Source organism: Hypanus sabinus, chromosome X1 (genome assembly GCF_030144855.1).
Source record: "Hypanus sabinus isolate sHypSab1 chromosome X1, sHypSab1.hap1, whole genome shotgun sequence".
Classification (NCBI taxonomy): Eukaryota; Metazoa; Chordata; class Chondrichthyes; order Myliobatiformes; family Dasyatidae; genus Hypanus; species Hypanus sabinus.
The window spans coordinates 65,392,953-65,414,761 of NC_082738.1; the positions used below are offsets into that span (position 1 = coordinate 65,392,953).

Here is a 21,809-nt window from a genome sequence, read left to right on the forward strand (position 1 = left end):
GACCAGGCACTTCAAGGTTCAACACGTTGTGTGTTCAGAGATGCTCTTCTGCACACCACTGTTGTAATGTGTGGTTATTTGACTTACTGTCACCTTCTGGCCATTCTCATCTGACTTCTCTCATTAACAAGGTATTTTCGCCCACAGAACTACCACTCACTAGAAGATTTTTTTTTTGTTTGTTTTTCACACCATTCTCTGTAAACTCCAGAGACTGTTGTACATGGAAAATCCCAGGAGATAAGCAGTTTCCAATATACTCAAATCACCCCGTCTGGCACCAACAATCATTCCATGGTCAAGGTCACTTTGATCACATTTCCTCCCCATTCTGACGTTTGGTTTGAACCTCTTAACCATGTCTTTTTGCTTTTATGGTTTGGGTTACTGATTAGATATTTGCATTGATGGGCAAGTGTACCTAATAAACTGGCCACTGAGTGTAACAGCTTTGTGTTTATTTGAGAAAGAAAACTGACATAGTCAAAAGCAGACCATTCTGTTATTGATTTTCCATTGTACCACCTCAGTGCACCATGTAATGAACTGAACTGTATGGATGGCATGAAAAAAAGAGTTTTTCCACTGTATCTCAGTACATATGACAGTAATAAACTAATTTACCACTGCCCCCAGATTCTACTACTCTACTACAAACTAGATTAAGTGATAGTAACCAATAAAGCTACCAACGCACACGTCTTTAGTATAAGGGAAGGAACCAGAGCAGTCAGAAGAAACTTCCACAGTTATGGAGAGAATATGTGAATTCCGCACAGACAGCACCTGAGGTGAGGATGAAAGCCAGGATGCCGGGGATACGAGCCAGCAGCTTAAGCTCAAGTTTATTGTCATTCAACCGCATACATGTATACCACCAAATCGTTCCTTTAGACCAGGGGTCGGCAACCTTTACCACTGAAAGAGCCATTTGGACCCGTTTCCCACAGAAAAGAAAAAAATGGGAGCCACAAAACCCGTTTGACATTTAAAATGAAAAATGAAATAACACTGCATACAAAGTTTTTTTTTGCCTTTATGCTATGTATAAACAAACTATAACGTGTTGCATTTATGAAATCGATGAACTCCTGCAGAGAAAACGAAATTACATTTCTGCATGCAACAAAAACCTGTTGAACTCCGAAAAAAAGACGTTGGGTTGAAGGTTACTTTTAAGTAAAATACTCAATGTCGATTTGAGTCCTTCTTGTATTTATGAAAAACGCCGAACATAAATTGTCCGCCAGCAGCAAACCAAAAATAACGTCAGCCAGCTGTCAACCTGAAAAATAAAAGGACTACTTCACTGAACAATGAAAAAAATATGAATATACATATAATAATAGGCAATTAAAATATTTATCATACTTGGTTAATGGCTGTGCGTCCATTCCCCTGAAGAGCTGTGTTCAGCGTGTTCAGGTGTGCTGTCATGTCTACCATGAAGTGTAGCTTTTCCAGCCACTCTGGCTGTTCCAGCTTAGGAAAGGTGAGCCCTTAGCTGCCCAGGAAAGTTTTCACTTCTTCCAGACACGCGACAAAGCGTTTCAGCACCTCCCACGGGACTTTGCTGTGCAGCAGGAGATCAGAATATGCGCTTTACAGCTCGTCCAGAAACAAACGGAATTGACGGTGATTTAAACTTTTTGCCATTATCTTATTGACAATCTGAATGACTACATCCATTACTTCTGTGCATTCCGGAGGAAATGTTTGAGCGCACAGTGACTCTTGGTGCAAGATGCTGTGAAAAGTCAGCAGCTTTCTGTCCAGCGACTTCTGCAGTAAAACCACAAATCCCTTGTGCACTCCTGTCATACTTGGTGCCCCATCAGTAGCTACTGACACCAGGTGGGTGGTCTTTATTCCTTTGGCTCTTAAACAATTTAAGACAGCCTCACAGATGTACTCCCCCCGTGTTTGGCCTTTTAGAAGTATCAACTCAATCATTTCTTCCTGTGGCCCGGGAGAGTTTACATACCGGCAGAACAGCGCTATTTGTTCAATATCACCTTTGTCTTTAGACTCGTCACAGGCAATCGAGTAGGCCACAGCTGAATTGATGTCTTTAATTTGCTGTCTTGTGATGTCTTCTGCCATTTTTATGGTTCTGCCTTTGACAGTCTTTGCAGAGAGGGGCATATCCCTGATTTTCTGCACAATTTCACTCTTGTTTTTAAAGTCCGTGAATAGATGTTCTGAAATCTTAATGAAAGATTCTTTTATATATTCTCCATCTGTAAACTGCTTCCCGTGCCTGACTATTTCCTGAGCGGCAACAAAACTAGCATATGTAGTTGATTTTCCAGACTTCATCCACTTCTTGAAATGATTTTTGCTCAGATCAACCTTCCGCATCAGTTCCGAACCGGCTTTTTTTCTCTCATCTCCAACCGGATACTTTTGAGCAAAGGCTGCATGTTTATTCTGGAAATGTCTTGCGACATTTGACTTTTTGTTGTTTGCTAGTTTCTCATTGCATATTAAGCATACCGGTAAACCAGTCTCGTCAGCAGTGAAAGCAAATGAATCTGCCCACGTATCATTAAACGTTGTGTTTTCTTCAGTAACTTTTCTTTTTTTAGAATTCTCCATAGTTAGCCTACCTTGGATCGAAAAATTAAAGAAATTGCGCACTGGCGGGTGTCAGGCATTGGCAGTGGTGACGTATATTAATAGCGACAAAAAACACGTTTTATTTAGATTGTACAAGATCACCATAATCTTCAAATTTAGAATTACATTTCAAAAACTAACAAACTAACATAAAATACATTTTAATTAAATACTCATCATTTATTTTCCAAAGCCACAGGGAGCCGCAGCACAGAGATGAAAGAGCGCATGCGGCTCCAGAGCCGTGGGTTGCCGACCCCTGCTTTAGACCAAGGTGCAGAACACGGCACGTATAACTCACATGCTCATTATAAAGTCATATTACCCGCAAATAGATTAGATTAGATTCAACTTTATTGTCATTCTGCCGAGTACAGATACAAAGCCAATGAAATGCAAAGAATAGTGTTATTTACAAAATAACTGCGAATAAAAAGTAAGTACTACAGCATACAAATATAAAAGTACTGAGACAGTACAATACGGTGCAATACCACTTAGCGCTGTGATGTGAGGTTCAGCAGGGTTACAGCCACAGGGAAAAAACTCTTCCTGTACCTGCTGGTGCAGGAGCGGAGGCTCCTGTAGCACCTACCGGATGGGAGGAGAGTAAAAAGTCCATGGTTAGGGTGAGATGCATCCTTGATAATGCTTTTCGCCCTGCCCAGGCAACGTTTATGGTAGATGTTCTCAATGGTGGGCAATTGGGTGCTGATAATCTGCTGGGCAGTTTTCACCACATGCTGGAGTGATTTGCAGTCCAATATGGAACATTTGCCATACCACACTGAGATGCAGTTGGTTCAGCTGTCAATGGTACAGCGGTAAAAGTCCGTCAGTATCCTGGGACAGAGGTGAGCTTTCTTGATGGTGCACAGGCAAGCCAATTCTGAATCCACCTGGCCAAATTTCCTTGGATCCCATGCCTTCTGACTTTCTGAATAAGCCTACCATGTGGTACCTTGTCAAGTGCCTTACTAAAATCCATGTAGATCACATCCACTGCACTACTCTCATCTATATGCCTGGTCACCTCCTCAAAGAACTCTATCAGGCTTGTTAGACACGATCTGCCCTTCACAAAGCCATGGTGACTGTCCCTGATCAGACCATGATTCTCTAAATGCCCATAGATCCTATCTCTAAGAATCTTTTCCAACAGCTTTCCCACTGCAGACATAAGGCTCACTGGTCTATAATTACCCAGACTATCCCTACTACCTTTTTGAACAAGGGGACAACATTCGCCTCTCTCCAATCCTTTGGTGCCATTCCCATGGACAACGAGGACATAAAGATCCTAGCCAGAGGCTCAGCAATCTCTTCCCTTGCCTCGTGGAGCAGCCTGGGGAATATTCCATCAGGCCCCAGGGACTTATCCGTCCTAATGTATTTTAACAACTCCAACACCTCTTTTCCCTTAATATCAACATGCTCCACCAACACCTCCTCTCCCTTAATATCAACGCTCCAGAACATCAACCTCACTCATATTGTCCTCATCGTCATCAAGTTCCCTCTCAGTGGTGAATACCGAAGAGAAGTATTCATTGAGGACCTCGTTCACTTCCACAGCCTCCAGGCACATCTTCCCACCTTTATCTTTAATTGGTCCTATCTTCACTCCTGTCAACCTTTTGTTCTTCATATAATTGAAGAATGCCTTGGGGTTTTCCTCTACTCTACACGCCAGTTCCTTCTCATGCCCCCTTCTTGCTCTCTTCAGCCCCTTCTTAAGCTCCTTTCTTGCTACCCTATATTCCTCAATAGACTCATCTGATCCTTGCTTCCTAAACCTCACATATGCTGCCTTCTTCCATCTGACTAGATTCTTCACTTCACTTGTAACCCATGGTTCCTTCACCCTACCATTCTTTATCTTCCTCACCGGGACAAATTTATCCCTAACACCCTGCAAGAGATCCCTAAACATCGACCACATGTCCATAGTACATTTCCCTGCAAAAGCATCATCCCAATTCACACCCGCAAGTTCTAGCCTTATAGCCTCATAATTTGCCCTTCCCCAATTAAAAATGTTCCTGTCCTCTATGATTCTATCCTTTTCCATGATAATGTTAAAGGCCAGGGAGTGGTGATCACTGTCCCCCAGATGCTCACCCACTGAGAGATCTGTGACCTGACCCGGTTCGTTACCAAATTCTAGATCTAGTATGGCATTCCCCCAGTCGTTGTTGCGCCTCTTTGATCAGGATGGAGGAGTTCAGGGACCAGGTGAGATCCTCGGAAATGTGGACACCGAGGAATTTGAAGCCTGATACACGCTCCTCTACAGCTTCATTGATGTAGATGCAGATTAACAAATAATAAAATGTGTATATTCCAAAAGATTGACAAGTTAAAAAGTAAACAGTATAATGCTACTGATGCTTTGTAAGTGATGAGACCTGTGTGGTGGCAGGGAACTCAGTAGTCTGCGGAACTACTGGGCAGCCCTCACTTTGAGGTATAGCCATTGGTGGAAGAGTTGGTTACTTTAATCCCTATGTAGTAATTCATTTTATGACAATGAGATAGTTAAAAACAACAACAAAATTAGTACAATAGAACATAGAGCACTACATCTATGCCTCTTACCATCTTGTACACCTCTATCAAGTCACCTCCAGCCTCCTCTTCTCCAAAGTTAAAAGCCCTAGCCCACTCAACCTATCCACATAAGACATGCTCTCCAGTCCACAAGACCATGAGACACAGGAGCAGAGTTAGGCTATTCAAAACATTGTGTCTCCTCTGTCATTACTATTCCAGCTGCTACCATCTGGGAAACGGTACCACAGCATAAAAGCCAGGACCAAAGGCTCCGGGACAGCTTCTTCCACCAGGCCATCAGACTGATTAATTCATGCTGACACAATTGTATTTCTAAGCTATATTGACTGTTCTGTTGTGTATCTTACTGTACACACTATTTATTACAAATTACTATAATTTGCATATTCCACATTCAGACGGAGACATAACGTAAAGATTTTTACTCCTCATGTATGTGAGGTTCCCCTTCTTTACTCTCCGTATACCCATGACTGTGTGACCACCCACAGCTCCAATCTGCTAATTAAATTCGCTGACTTTACTACATTCATTGGCCTTATCACAAATAATAACGAAGCAGCTTACTGAGAAGTCATCACCTTGACACAGTGGTGTCAAGAAAACCACCTCTCCCTCCATATCGCAGAAACAAAGGAGCTAGTTGTGGATTAAAGGAGGAATGGAAACAGGCTAACTCCTATTGACATCAATGGATCTGGGTTAAGAGGGTAAACAGCTTTAAATTCGTCAGCATACACATCACTGAGGATCTCATGTGGTCTGTATATACTGGCTGTGTGGTGAAAAAGGCACAACAGCACCTCTTTCACCTCAGATAGTTGAAGTTTGGCAGGAGTCCCCAAATCCTCAGTGCTTTCTACAGGGGCACAATTGACAGCATCCTGACTGGCTGCGTCACTGTCTGGTACGGGAACTGTACCTCCCTTAATCGCAGGACTCTACAGAGAGTGATATGGACAGCCCAGTGCATCTGTGGATGTGAACTTCCCACTATTCAGGACATTTACAGAGATAGGTGCGTAAAAAGGGCCTGAAGGATCATTGGGGACCAGAGTCACCCCTGCTGTTACCATCCAGGAAAGGGTACCTCAGCATTAAAGCCAGGACCAACAGGCTCTGGGACAGCTTCTTCCACCAGGCCACCAGACTTTTTAAGATCACACTGATTTTAATTTCTATTGTAACTCCCTGGGTCGCCTCAGGCTCGCTCAGCTCGTTCTCGTCTAGGGGGAGCAGCCTTCGGCCCCACCAAACTGGGTAATCAGCTGGTGTGGATGCTGTGTGATGTCCCCGCCTCACCCAAAAACAGACAGTACACCATATGTGATTAAATGAGTACAATTTATAAAGGTTACTATAACTAAGTGATTAATAATGATACAGTATATATGAAGAGAAAATTAAAGAAAAGGCTTATCAAAGTCCAAACCACTTCGTGCACAACCGTTGGAGCTCAATTACTGAAGTCTTCTGGCCACCATTCGATCCCCTCCGAACTCCTCGACTCGCAGCTCAGGACCCTCCGAACTCCTCAACTCTCCAAACAGCTCAGGACCCTCCGAGTGGTCAACCAAGCACATCTAGCTTAATCTCTCTCCCCCCCCCCCCCCCCCCCCCGGAGAATCTCCCGGCCTCGGACCCCCCTTTGGGGTCCGATCCTCGCCCAGCTTAGAGCATTGCGTCCTCTCTCTCGACCCCCTCGCGCCGATCTGCCCAAAAGCCCGTCAACAAAAGCTTACAGACTCAGAAGAAAGAACATTAATCCCCTTTTGGTTTACAAAGGAATACCATTCTCGTTATCAGTAAATTAGCAATCCTGCTAGTTAACAAAAGGAAACCCTTTCCCAACAGTAACAAAGAAAAAAAAGAAACCCCCTTTACACACTTCCTCCACCAAATAAAAGTCATGTCCTCATGACTACTAAATAACTCGCCACCTTTCCTGCCAACACACCGTAACCCAAGCACAAACAGTGACATCTCCTCCCCACACAGTAACCCTCACGCCCTGTTCCTCAGGCGCTACTTAGGCCAACTATCTGGGAGTTCCCTAACCCTTCTGAGGCCTCCGTACCCCCTCACCTAAACCCTTCAGGCTCGGACACAACTGGGGATACCTTGGGCCCACTACCAACTCCTCTCTCAACCTCTCACTCATGCCCCACACTGCATACAGCTAACCCTCCCCGCTACACCTGACTCAATGGGAGAAGGGCCAAAGGTCTCTTCCTCAATCGAGGGAAAGTCAGCAAAAGGCAGCATGTACCACACATCCAGCACATCATCCATCGAATCTGTATTCTTCCTCATTCCTGTGATCGGTAGCTGCTGTTTGATCTTCTCCAAACAGAAACACGTGGCCTGCACTGCTCCCGCAGTCTCTTCAGCCTCCTGTTCAGTATTCACTGCACTTCTCTCCAGCTTTTTCTTCCTCATGACTTCTTCCAGATCAACTTTCAGGTTTTGCACTTCATTTGAACTGTCGATGGTCATCTTCAGGTTCCCTTCAAGCTTCCGCTTCTCTCTTCTGAGATTCGTCTGTAATTTCTTCACCTCTGCAAACTCCCCTCTCCGGGTTCTCAGTTTGCTATTACCCTCAGTCAGACAACTTTCTTCATTCTCTCCAACTTGTAAGTCTTCCGAATGGTTCCAGATCACTTTCTCCAGTCTCTCCGTCTTCATTTCAAACTTGATTCCGTAGAGACAGTCTCTCACGAGCTGCGACCTTCGCCAGCCCTGGCACGTGTCCCGAAAACACTTTAACTCGGTAGTTCTCAGCTGCTCCTGCAACGACCTCACTTCATATTCTCCTGAGGCAAATCCAAATACGAAGAGATCATCCACATACACCAAAACTCCAAACACCTCCACATCCCCTATGGTCTTCCACCTGCCCCGCAGGAAGGTTGCAAGGGCTCCAGATATGCCCTGTGGCATCTTTTCGGACCCGAAGACTCCTAGGGAATTTATAACGGCCGTCTTCTCCTTGTTGGCCCCACTCATCGGGATCTGGCAACATCCATTCCTCAGATCCAGCACCTTAAACCACTTCACACCACTCAGACAGGCCATCGCCTCTCTGGCCCTCAGGGCCATATTCTGGTCACTGACAGTGCGCCTCTTCAACGCAATATAATCCATACACACGCTGCCTACATCTTCCACGGCTGTAGGGGCCAGTCGCCACAACCTCTCTCTCTCCGAGGTGTCTTCAGCAGTCAACTCCCCTCCTTTGTGGTATTTCGCAGCGTCCACGAAGAGGGTCTCACCCTCAGATACTTCCCCCAGGCCGTACCACCACTGGCTCTTGTTTGAATTCGGTATCAGCCCAATGCTGCTACACACGTCCGCACAAGCAGCTCGAAACCCTGGGTGCATCGACAATGCCTCCAAACAGCTCTCACCCGCCTCCTCCGGGCAGGCTCCCAAGCGCACCAGCAGGATATTGGTTCTCTCTAGAACAGAAACGCTGCCCGTCTCAACAGGGTCCGGACACATCAGCATTAACGATTCATGAACCTCAGTCTCCTCCACATTTGCCTCTAAGAACTCCATTTTCACTGACCAACAACCGTTGTCTGGATAATCACCGGCACTGGTACCCCGAATCTCCAGTGTCCTCAATGTTGTCAAGGGTAAATGCTTCCAATAACGGTTATGAAACAAACTGTACAGCAACTTCACTGGCGCCCCGGTGCCGAGGATGGCTTTAACTTGACTTCCATCCATCCGTAACAACACCTGTGCGCATGGCCCCTCTAAGCCTTCAGGAATAGGGTCTGTTCCTTTCGGGAGTTCCTTGGTACATTGCTGGGAACGTGCTCCCCCAGAGACCCCAAGCCGTTCCCCCACTGGGCCTCCTCTAAGTTTCCCGACACCTCTCGAATCAACGGAACAACTGATCCCCTTGGCACCACAAGCAATTTATCTGCCCCCCCTAGGCAAAAAGGGATACCCTAAAAACTTCCCACCAATCTCCTGCCACAGATATAATAAGCCCCCCAGCTGCGGCATTTGACTTCCAGTCGAACCACACGCATTTTCCCACACTTTCCCAGAACTGGCAGCGGTCACTTCGAGGTAATTGCGCCTGACAGTTCTAACAAAGTCACCAGCCCGCCTACTGAAACTTTCAACCCGTCCCTGTCGCTTTTCCTCAGCCAAGCACTGCCACTCACCCAACAACTGAGAGGTCCGCTCCGCCCACGCCTCCGCCCCTTTAGGGCTGGACATTATTCCAATAACTGGGCGGAGCTCACCACTGCTGAAACATCCCAACCTGTCACTCCTCAATCTCCAAACAGTACGGACAGCCCATGGTCCCACCACCATTTCGTCAGCACTAGTCGGAACTCGAACAACGGCAATTGCTACCAACAGCAACCACCCCACCCAACACACACACAGCGATAACCAGCAATCGCACACCCACAAAAGCACACCAGCTCTTCGCCGCAGACACAATTTAAAGAGGGTGATCACACAGCTTCCACAGAAATCAACCCCGGACGAGCACCCCACAATGTAACTCCCTGGATCGCCTCAGGCTCGCTCAGCTCGTTCTCATCTAGGGGGAGCAGCCTTCGGCCCCGCCAAACTGGGTAATCAGCTGGTGTGGATGCTGTGTGATGTCCCCGCCTCACCCAAAAACAGACAGTACACCATATGCGATTAAATGAGTACAATTTATAAAGGTTACTATAACTAAGTGATTAATAACGATACAGTATATATGAAGAGAAAATTAAAGAAAAGGCGCCAAACTTATCAAAGTCCAAACCACTTCGTGCACAACCATTGGAGCTCAATTACTGAAGTCTTCTGGCCACCATTCGATCCCCTCCGTACTCCTCGACTCGCAGCTCAGGACCCTCCGAACTCCTCGACTCTCCAAACAGCACAGGACCCTCCGAGTGGTCAACCAAGCACATCTAGCTTCATCCCCCCCCCCTCGGAGAATCTCCCGGCCTCGGACCCCCCTTTGGGGTCCGATCCTCGCCCAGCTTAGAGCATTGCGCCCTCTCTCTCGACCCCCTCGCGCCGATCTGCCCAAAAGCCCGTCAACAAAAGCTTACAGACTCAGAAGAAAGAACATTAATCCCCATTTGGTTTACAAAGGAATACCATTCTCGTTATCAGTAAATTAGCATTCCTGCTAGTTAACAAAAGGAAACCCTTTCCCAACAGTAACAAAGAAAAAAAAGAAACCCCCTTTACACTATACTATATTGACTGTCCTGTTGTACATACCATTTATTACAAATTGCTATAAATTGCATATTGCACCTTCAGACGGAGACGTAATGTAAAGATTTTTACTACTCATGTATGTGAAGGATGTAAGAAATAAAGTCAAATCAATTCAATTTACAACCCTCTCAACCCCATTCTCCTGCCTTCTCCCGGTAACCTTTGATGCCCTTCCTAATCAAGAACCTATCTACCTCTGCTTTAAATATACCCAATGACTTGGCCTCCACAACCATCTCCGGCAATGAATTACACAGATTCACCACACTATGGTTAAAGAAATTCCTCCTCATCTCTGTTCTAAAGGGATGTCCTTGAATTGTGAAACTGTATCATCTGGTCGTGGACTCTCCCGTTATTGGAAACATCCTCCTCACATCCACTCTACCTAGGCCTTTCAATATTCAATAGGTTTAATTTCAATGAGATCCTCCCTCATTCTTCTAAACTCTGGCAAGTCAGGCTTCAAATATACGGTAGTCCTTTCATTCCTGGGTTCATTCTCATGAACCTCCTCCGAACCTTCTCTAATTCCAGCACAGTCCCAAAACTGCTCACAATACTGCAAACTGACCAATGTCTTATAGGAGGGGTCACCAACCTTTTTTGCACCATGGACCGGTTTAATATTGACAATATTCTTGCGGACCGGCTGATGGGGGGTGGGTGGGTGTGGTGGTGGTGGTGTTAATCATGACTGGAATATCGTTGATAAGTCAACTATAAGTCACTTATAAGTGGCTAATACTCTCAATTTCATTTCTAAAAGGGTTTATCTAACAAATTTAATGTTAAACACACAGCACATATTTTCCTCACATGAATATAGTGGTAAGTCAATTATAACTCACTCATAAGCCAATAGCATCATAACATTTTAAGTAACGTTTGGATATTAAACACACAGCACATATTTTCCTCATATGAATATATAAAATCATTGCAACACACCAGTGAGAGGACAAGGTAAGGGCCGAAGGTCCCCGTACTGGGACCGCGGCAGTCGCAGTCCGGAGAGAACGACCGAGTGAGGAGTGCGACAGGGTGCGTGCGCCCCCCCCCCCCCCCCCGTAGGTAGGTAGGATCTATCGGCTGACAAAAGTTTGGCTCGAGGGATGACTTTCAGTAGATCACAGTGAGGTAGCTGCTCTGCTACTTATGAAACCCTGAGCCTGAATTAGGTCGTCTGTGAATATTTTAGCACCAGGTTCCCCACGAGCATTCAGTGTGCTAAACAGCTTTAGAGGTGGCACCCATCTGTCCGCGCTCTGGGCCAACATCAACGGCACTTCTTGCTGGCCGCGCAAGGGGGCTGGTTACCTGGCGCCAACCAGTGATCCCTGGCGCTAGGGTATCACTGTGTTCAGGCGACTGATGACCTCAGATGTGTAATGACCTTGCGTGCGTTCAAGTTCAACAGTGGGCGTGACAGGGAATGAGGAAAAGTGCAGCTGATTCATCGTTTCATATCGCCAAATCATAGCATTTCCACGTGGCCCGGTGGTTGGGCACCACTGTCTTATAGAGCCTCAGCTTTGCATTCTTGCTTTTATATTCTAGTCCTCTTGAAATGAATTTGCCTCCCTTACCACAAACTGAACCTGAAAGTTAACCCTTAGGGATGGCTGGGTTGCTTTGCTCCCCGTTTAGAAAATATTCTACGCCTTACTGAAGACAGCATCCTGGTTAAACTCTTGGTGAATTGAACGCTAATCTTGTAGTGCAACAGCTTTAAAATATTGAGATTCAAAGCTATCATAATAGAACATGTTGGCTCTCTGATGTGTTATCTTTGCTGTCTTGGGAAGATGCCCACAGGGAAGAACAAACACTTTCACTGCTCCTAAGCACCTATCTTTGGTGCCAGTAGAATTTGGCTATGATAAGCTAGGGAAACCAGGCATTGAGAAAAGTAATATTCATCTACATTAGTATATGGCTGTAGGTACAGAATAACACCTCCCGAGATAATTGATGCAAGAACAAAATTTAACAGGATTTCATAAAGCCAATTTTAAACGTATTCATAATAAACCCTCCTTAATCCCTATCCCTGGAGTAGCTGTTGCAAAATATCTAGAGATGTGTGCATAGATTTTCATAACATTTAACCTCAAGTGAATTTCACAGCTATGGATGTAATTATGGAATTTGTGCTGTTTCTTCAAAATCATCATTACATTAGAATACATGTTATTTTAAACTGAATGCTATTAATGGATAATATTACCAGGAAGAATATAGTAATTAAAAGCTAATTCTATTACCATATAACCATATAACAATCACAGCACGGAAACAGGCCATCTTGGCCCTCCTAGTCCGCGCCGAACCCTTAATCTCACCTAGTCCCACCTACCCGCACTCAGCCCATAACCCTCCACTCCTTTCCTGTCCATATACCTATCCAATTTTACCTTAAATGACACAACTGAACAGGCCTCTACTACTTCTACAGGAAGCTCATTCCACACAGCTATCACTCTTTGAGTAAAGAAATACCCCCTCGTGTTTCCCTTAAACTTCTGCCCCCTAACTCTCAAATCATGTCCTCTAGTTTGAATCTCCCCTACTCTCAATGGAAACAGCCTGTTCACGTCAACTCTATCTATCCCTCTCAAAATTTTAAATACCTCGATCAAATCCCCCCTCAACCTTCTACGCTCCAATGAATAGAGACCTAACTTGTTCAACCTTTCTCTGTAACTTAATTGCTGAAACCCAGGTAACATCCTAGTAAATCGTCTCTGCACTCTCTCTAATTTATTGATATCTTTCCTATAATTCAGTGACCAGAACTGCACACAATATTCCAAATTTGGCCTTACCAATGCCTTGTACAACTTTGTACTCAATGCTTTGATTTATAAAGGCCAGCATTCCAAAAGTCCTCTTCACCACCCTATCTACATGAGACTCCACTTTCAGGGAAATATGCACAGTTATTCCTAGATCTCTCCCTCTGCATTCCTCAATGCCCTACCATTTACTCTGTATGTTCTATTTGGATTATTCCTGCCAAAATGTAGAACCTCATACTTCTCAGCATTAAACTCCATCTGCCAACGTTCAGCCCATTCTTCTAACCGGCATAAATCTCCCTGCAAGCTTTGAAAATCCACCTCATTATCCACAACACCTCCTACCTTAGTATCATCGGCATACTTACTAATCCAATTTACCACCCCATCATCCAGATCATTTATGTATATTACAAACAACATTGGGCCCAAAACAGATCCCTGAGGCACCCCGCTAGTCACCGGCCTCCATCCCGATAAACAATTATCCACCACTACTCTCTGGCATCTCCCATCTAGCCACTGTTGAATGCATTTTATTACTCCAGCATTAATACCTAACGACTGAACCTTCTTAACTAACCTTCCATGTGGAACTTTGTCAAAGGCTTTGCTGAAGTCCATATAGACTACATCCACTGCCTTACCCTCGTCAACATTCCTCGTAACTTCTTCAAAAAATTCAATAAGGTTTGTCAAACATGACCTTCCACGCACAAATCCATGCTGGCTACTTCTAATCAGATCCCGTCTATCCAGATAATTATAAATACTATCTCTAAGAATACTTTCCATTAATTTACCCACCACTGATGTCAAACTGACAGGTCTATAATTGCTAGGCTTCCTTCTAGAACCCTTTTTAAACAATGGAACCACATGAGCAATACGCCAATCCTCCGGCACAATCCCCGTTTCTAATGACATATTAAAGATCTCCGTCAGAGCTCCTGCTATTTCTACACAAACTTCCCTCAAGGTCCTGGGGAATATCCTGTCAGGACCCGGAGATTTATCCACTTAAATTTATCCACTTACTTTCCTCTTTTACTGAGTAACTATAAACTCTTCTGGCAAGGACAACATGCCTAGTTAATCTCATGATAAAACATTCTGGAAAGCTGAGAAAACTCTTATTTTCTTGACTCTGATGTTATTCACACTGAACAGTTAAAGGTTAGGTTAAATTAGCATTATCTGTCACATATACATCAAAATGTACCATTTGCATCAATGGCCAACACAGTCTGGGTATGTGCTGGGGAGCAGCCCACAAGTGTTGCCATACTTCCAGTAGCAACATAGCATGCCCACAATTTACTTACACTAAACCTTACGTCTTTGGAATGTGGGAGGAAACCAGAGCTCTTGGAGGAAATCCATACGGTCACGAGGAGAACATACAAACTCCTTACAGAGGGTGTCGGGAGCTGATTGCCAATCGCTGGCATATAGAGCATTATACTAGCCATGATGTGCAATAGTCCCTTTCAGAATGCTTAGCAGTGAAGTACTTTTGAACTATAGCCACTTCTGTAATGTGTATAGATCTGCAAATATTTTGTACACATCAAGCTTCCACAGGAAATGATGTGATTAAAAGTTGTGGTTAAGAGGTCAGAACATCAGAGTTAACACATCTGAACATAGAATATAGAACAGTACAACGCAGTGAAGGCCCTTCAGCCAACCTTTTAACCTACTGTAAGATCAATCTAACCCTTCCCTCCCTCATGCCCTCCATTTTTCTATCATCCATGTGCTATCTAAGAGTTTCCTAAATGCCCCTAATGTCTCTGCCTGGCATCCCTGGCAACATGTTCCATGCACCCACTGCTTTCTGTGTGAAAAAAAATCTACCTCTGAACCCCCCCCCCCCATACTTTCCTCTAATCATCCTAAAATTGTTTCTTCTCACCCTGGGAAAATGTTGCTGGGGGTCCACTCAATTTATGCCTCTTATCATTTTATACATCTCTGTCAAGTCACCTCAGGTCCTCCTTCGTGCAAAGAGAAAAGCCCTATAATTTTAAGGTAATTGTTGGAAAGTGCAGGGGGAATGTTCTGCTTGTAAGGCTAAGTGCCAGGAGGGAGATCAGTGGGGAGGGACGAATGGACAAGGGAGTCGTGTAGGGAGTGATCCCTGCGGAAAGCACCTGCCCCTACACCTCCTTCCTCACTACCATTCAGGGCCCAAAACAGTCCTTTCAGGTGAGGTGACGATTCACCTATGAGTCTTTTGGGGTCATCTACAGTACCCGGTGGTCCCCATGGGGCCTCCTGTGTATTGTTGAGACCCAGCATAGAGTGGGATTCCGTTTCATCCGCCAGAAAAAGCAGGATCTCCCAGTGGCCACCCCATTTTAATTCCACTTCCCATTCCCACTTTGGTATATCCATCTATAGCCGCCTCTACTATTGTGATGAGGCCACACTTACGTTGGAGGAACAACACCTTGTATTCCATCTGGGTAGCTTCCAACCTGATGGCACGAACATCAATTTCTGTAACTTCTGGTAATGCCCCCACCTTCACCATTCCCCATTCCTGTTTCCCTCTCTCACCTTATCTCCTTGCCTGCCCATCACCTCCCTCTGGTGCTCCTCCCCCTTTTCTTTCTCCCATAGCCTTCTGTCCTCTCCTATCAGATTCTCCCTTCTCCAGCCCTGTATCTCTTTCACCAATCAATTTCCCAGCTCTTTACTTCATCCCTCCCCCTCCCAGTTTCACCTATCACCTTGTGTTTCTCTATCCCCTCCCCCATCTTTTAAATCTACTCATCTTTTTTGCTTCAGTCCTGCTGAAGGGTCTTGGCCCGAAACGTCAGCTATATTTCTTTCCATAGATGCTGCCTGGCCTGCTGAGTTCCTCCAGCATTTTCTATGTGTTGCTTGGATTTCCAGCATCTGCAGATTTTTGCTTGTTTGAGACATATGAACAGTATTTGGCCATTTGACCCATTGAGTCTGCTCTGCCATTTCATCATAGCTGATTTTTTTATCCCTCTCAACTCCATTCTTCTGCCTTCTCATAACCTTTGACCACTGTACTAATCATGAACCTATTAACATCCAATATAAAACTCTCGTCCGTCCAAGACTTGAATACTATCGTGCCATTTGGGATCCCTACCAAATCCCTATCATTCACATCAATAACATTGAGAAGGTCCAGAGAAGAGCTGCCAGGTTTGTAACTAGTGATTATAGAAAGACCAGTTGTGTTACAGATATGCTTTTCGACCTCAAATGGGATACCCTCCAACGACGCCACAAAATAGCCAGGCTTACTACAATTTACAAGGAAACTCATTCATTAACTCCATCCAACATTAGTCACCTTTTGTGTAACCAGAACAACAGACCAGCAACCCGACAAAACCAATTGAACAAAATGAACTACAAGACTATCCGGACTAACAAGGACTGCTACCGCTGCTCACTGTACCCTAGGACCATTCCAGTTTGGAACTCCCTGCCGCCACACAGTAAATCTGCTGCTGATAGTAAAACTTCCAAGTTGCTGCTCTTAAACACCGCAATTTAAATTACAACTGCATGCACGAAGGACTGCATGTTCATAGCCCAGCAGCAGCGGTTGGTGCAGTATGGACAAGACAATTTAAGTACACCCTATCCTCGTTATATGCGGGGGATACTTTCCTTGCAGTCGACGCATAATATGAATATTATAATATTAAAATGTATGTTTTAATAATGTGAATAATTATTTAAATGGAGAAAATAGGGATGCGTTCTGGAGGGCTTCCTAAATGTTTTACCTGTAATTTATTCACATTTTCATACTAATACGACATGTACCACAAGGCAACATTTATATTATATTTCATCAATTTAAGGTAATATTCAACGTAATAAATCATAGAAAGTTGACATACTAGGTGTACAGTACTCACCAACAGTGGCAGGTGTGTTCGCTCCGGGAGATGATTGGTTGTTGTGTGGGGCAGCTTTAGATGGATAAGATGGATGGTTGTGGGTCGTCAGGATCATATCAAGCACAGTAAGGGGTGAAGGAAGACTCACAGAACTCTTAGAACTCCCAGCAGCAGGAGATGACACCGGTGTGAAGAAAGTGGTGAGGGTTGTTTGCTTGGCAACATTTTGTTTTTCAGCATAAATTTGCTTGTAGGGAAGAAGTGTTGACAGCAGGGAATGACTGAAATGCTGACTTCATTCTAAACTTGTGTCCATGTCCACTGCCATTTGTGCCAAGTGTTCCAACTTCCACCATTCCCTCACCATTGGTAAACTCCCGGGATTTTCAAAATCGTCTGTTGCTTGCAGCATGTGAGAGATAGTTCACCGCAAAAAAAAAACGCTTGAATGTGGATATCACACCTTGGTCAAGTGGATGAATCAGCTATGTTGTGTTAGGCGGCAGGAGACACACTGTTATGTCAGGATGAATGCTGTGCAAATGTTTAGGATGGGCTGGCACATTGTCAAGCAACAAAAGAACCTAAGGCAAGATTCTGTTCCCGGCAGTAGCGTCCCAGAGCTGTGTTACCTTCACCTGATGCCACGCTGTTTATAATTTCCAAATTTTTTTCAAGTGTTAAAGCGGTTCTCTGTTGCTTGGCTGAAGGCCCAGGAGATGACATCGGATGCTTAGGAGGCATAGTTAAATATTTCAAGCACAATATCACTGCAGCATAGGTAAAACCACAGAAGTTTAAGAGCACAAGCTCGCACATCCACACCTTGCCAAAACCAATGCGGGACTGGTGGGAGTGAGATTGTGAGGCGTGTGCACGTGACTTGTATTGGCGGGAAAGTGGTGCTTCTCGTTCCAACTGTGAGACTGTGAGGCGTGCGCACATGACTTGTATTGACGGAAAAGCTATGCTCCTCACATAACTGTGAGTTTTTGGGCGCATATAAGGAGACATTGGTAGAAATAGGTTCCTTCCATAACTGTGAATCCACATTGTCTGAAGATGCATGTAACAAGGATAGGGTGTATACACAATGACTTAAGCATCTACAGCCATCTGTGACAAAGAATTCCACAGATTTGTCACCCTCTGGCTAAAGAAATTCCTCCTCATCTCTGTTCTAAACGATTGTCCTTCTATTCTGAAGTTGTGCCCTCTGATCCTAGATTGTCCCAATATTGGAAATATCCTCTTCTGATCCACTCTTTCCAGGCCTTTCAATATTCTGTCGGTTTCAGTAAAACACCCAACCCCCCCCACCCCCATTCTTCTAAACTGTAATGAGTATAGGCCCAGAGCCAACAAGTGCTCCTCATATGTTAACCCTTTCATGTGATCAAATAATTTGTGCTCTAAGACATTTTGGTTTGGTTCAAAGGTGCTGGTGTAAATAGGCTTTGTTGGAACTCTACTGCTGGTAGACTTTGTAATGGATGTTCACCTTTGCTCTTTTTATCCTGATAATTTGTCATTTTTTACATCTTTGCATCTTGCACAATGAACAGCAATTGATGTGTGTTGACCATTGACCATTGTTTTATAGCCGGTCCATCTCTCAAATAACCATGAGATGAATGGGCTGTCGGTCAGATTTCAGCTGGTATTGGTTGCACTTGCTCAATACATCAATCATCACTTTCACACTGTAATCTCAATACAGCGCAGCCCCAGTACATAAATAAACACCCTAATGGTAATTGAGTAATGTACAGCATGTGTTATGCAGTGTAGTTAAGTATTGGCAACAGAGTTGCTTGATGGTTTAGAATGTATTAACAGGCAATTGAAACTTCCTGATCTTTTTCTCTTGGCTTTGAACTGGAAGAGTGATTCAGATTTATCACATGGGTATCGTTTGTATTACCAACCAACACAGCTAAGGATGTGCTGAGGCCACCCTGCAAATGCCACCACACATTCCTGTTCCAACATTGCATACCCATGATGCTCGACAGAACGCAATACGCTACAAAACAACAATAGCAAACCCAACACCCTTTCTTCCCTCCAACCACCTGAACTCATAGACAGTCCTTAAATCTCCAGCACAGGCCTCCAGTGTGGTTAGGATGTGGAACCTATCATCACATGGAAGAAAACAGGTTTATTATCACTAACATATGTCCTGAAATTTGTTCAGTCAATTAGCAGAGGGATATTTAAAGAAAATAATGTAACTGTATTACATGAGTATGTAAGTTATCTAACCAGCAAGGAACAGGACGTTGAGAGGTTGGAAGATACCAGAGTTAGTATCCAAGTTCAAGATTATTGTCAGCTGACTGTACATTTATACAACTAAACGAAACAATGTTCCTGCTGACCACGGTGCACCCACAAAATATATATCACACACAGCACTTTGAAAGAAACTACCACAAATAAGTTAATATAATTCATTATGCATGTGAAGTGCACAGCACAGGTAAACAGTAAACAGCTTACCCTCCGAGTGACCTGACCTCAGTGATGGTAAGGTATTCATTAGTCCCAAGGCCTGAGGGAAGAAGCTGTAGAAGCTGTTCTAGTCCTGGTTCTCCTGTACCTCCTTCCTTACGAGAGTGGGGCATAGAGATTGTTGGATAGATGTTAGGGATCCTCAACAATGCTTCAGGCTCTTCGTTTGCAACGCTTCCAGTAAATGTTACAAATAGGGGAGAGGAAATCACTGGTGATCATCTCAGCATTTTAAGGTGATTGATTGATTAAGGTGGATATCAATATAATCATACAATAAATTCAATATAATTAATATAAGAGAAAACCTACTTGCATTTGTAAATGACTTTTATGTCATTGTAGGGGATTCCAAAGCACCTTGCAATTTTGCTGTTTTGTAAAATTCATGATAGCCAGTTTGCACAGAGCAAGCTTCCACAAGTAGTAGTGTGATAATGGACACTGGCTGTGACACTAAGAATTGATGGTGAGACTGCTGTGGATAATTCCCTGACTTTTCTTCAGATCAGAATTGTTATGGCTATGACTTCCCTCAGGTTTTGAATACGGCAACTAAATGTAACTCAAGGTAAGGAAATGGCTGAGTTGTAATATGATGAGCAGTTTTGAGGCCCTTATCTAAGAAAGGTTTGGAGATTTGCATTGGAGCATTGGAGAGGGTCCAGAGGAGGTTCACAAGAACGATCCTGGGAAGGAAAAGGTTAATATATGAGGAGTGTTTGATGGCTTGGCACCTGTATTTGCTGGAGTTTAGAAGAATGAAGGGGTATCTTACTTGAACCTCTTGAATTTTGAAAGGGCTTGACAGAGTGGATGTGGAGAGGATGTTTCCAATAGTGGGGGAGTCTAGGACCAGAGGACACAGATAGATTGGATGTGGAGAGGATGTTTCCTGTAGTGGGGGAGTCCAGGACCAGAGGGCACAGAATGCAAGGATGTTCCTTTAGAACAGAGATGAGGAGAAATTTCTTTAGCCAGAATGTTGTGACTGTGGAATTCATTGCCATGGACAGTGGCTATGAAGGCCAAGTCATTGAGTGTATTTAAAGGGAAGGTTGATAGGTTCTTGATTAGTCAAGGTGTCAAAGGTTACGGAAAGAAGGCAGGAGAATGGGGTTAATCAATCAGCCATGATGGAATGTGGATTAGACTTGATGGGTCAAATGGCCTAATTTTGCTCTTATGTCTTATGGTCTTTAAATTCACCCCCCCCCCCCCCCCAAATCAGTATTTCCTCAGCACATGGTGCTGCGACTGAATTAAATCTCAGAGTTTCAAATTCAAGTGGCAAATACTCCGTGGGCTCATGATCAAATGTTACAAGTTACATTTCTGGTTAGTAAACAATTAATGAAACATGCCTGTTATCACTGTGATGTCATTCCTGACGTGCATGATCCACACATGAAGTTTCATGTTTGTGTGCCTTGATCAGTAAAGTTATGCTTTATTTGTCACATGAACATCGAAACATATGGTGAAATGCCTTATTTGCGTCAAATCAAGTCAGCGGGGATTGAGCTAGGGGCTTCTGGTGCCAGCATAGCATGCCTATATCTCACTAACTCTAACCATACATCTTCGGAAAGTGGGAGGAAACCAGAGCTCTTGGAGTAATCCCACACAGTCACAATGTACAAACCCCTTACAGACAGTAACAGGAATTGAACCCTTGATCTTACAGCTGACACTGTAATAGTGCCATGCTAGAGGTAAAACAAAATGTATGGGTCTTTGATCATTGTGAATGTTGGTGATAGATGCTTAGTTAAGATTTGCTATTGTGTAGATATTTTGACTGTATACTCTGAAAATACCACTCACATGCACCACTCTCTAGGAGCAATTTAGTAGACAACCACCACAATGGATACATATCATACTGTTGGATTCTAATGTTTTTAATCCAAGGTTTTTTTGGAACTCAGGAAAGAGGCACAAAACTTGTTTCAATATCGTTTTATTAAGTGTTAATAAAACGGAAAAAATTAAACACAGACAGTTATGGGAGCAAATGCTAGCAGCAGAAGGGAAAGAAGAAGCAAAAGCTGGCAGCACCTTGTGGTCAGCTCTATTTATACCCATAAATAAGAAATATTTAATTCACGTCGTAGATAAGAGTTAGCTAATCATATAGCCCCTA

General features: G+C 44.0%; 1 protein-coding gene across 5 annotated transcripts in view; it reads left to right on the top strand.

The window, feature by feature from the left end:
* Positions 1-21,809, top strand: part of LOC132384975 (phosphatidylinositol 5-phosphate 4-kinase type-2 beta) — a 271,613-nt gene that overhangs the window by 210,059 nt on the left and 39,745 nt on the right. The window lies entirely within an intron of this gene.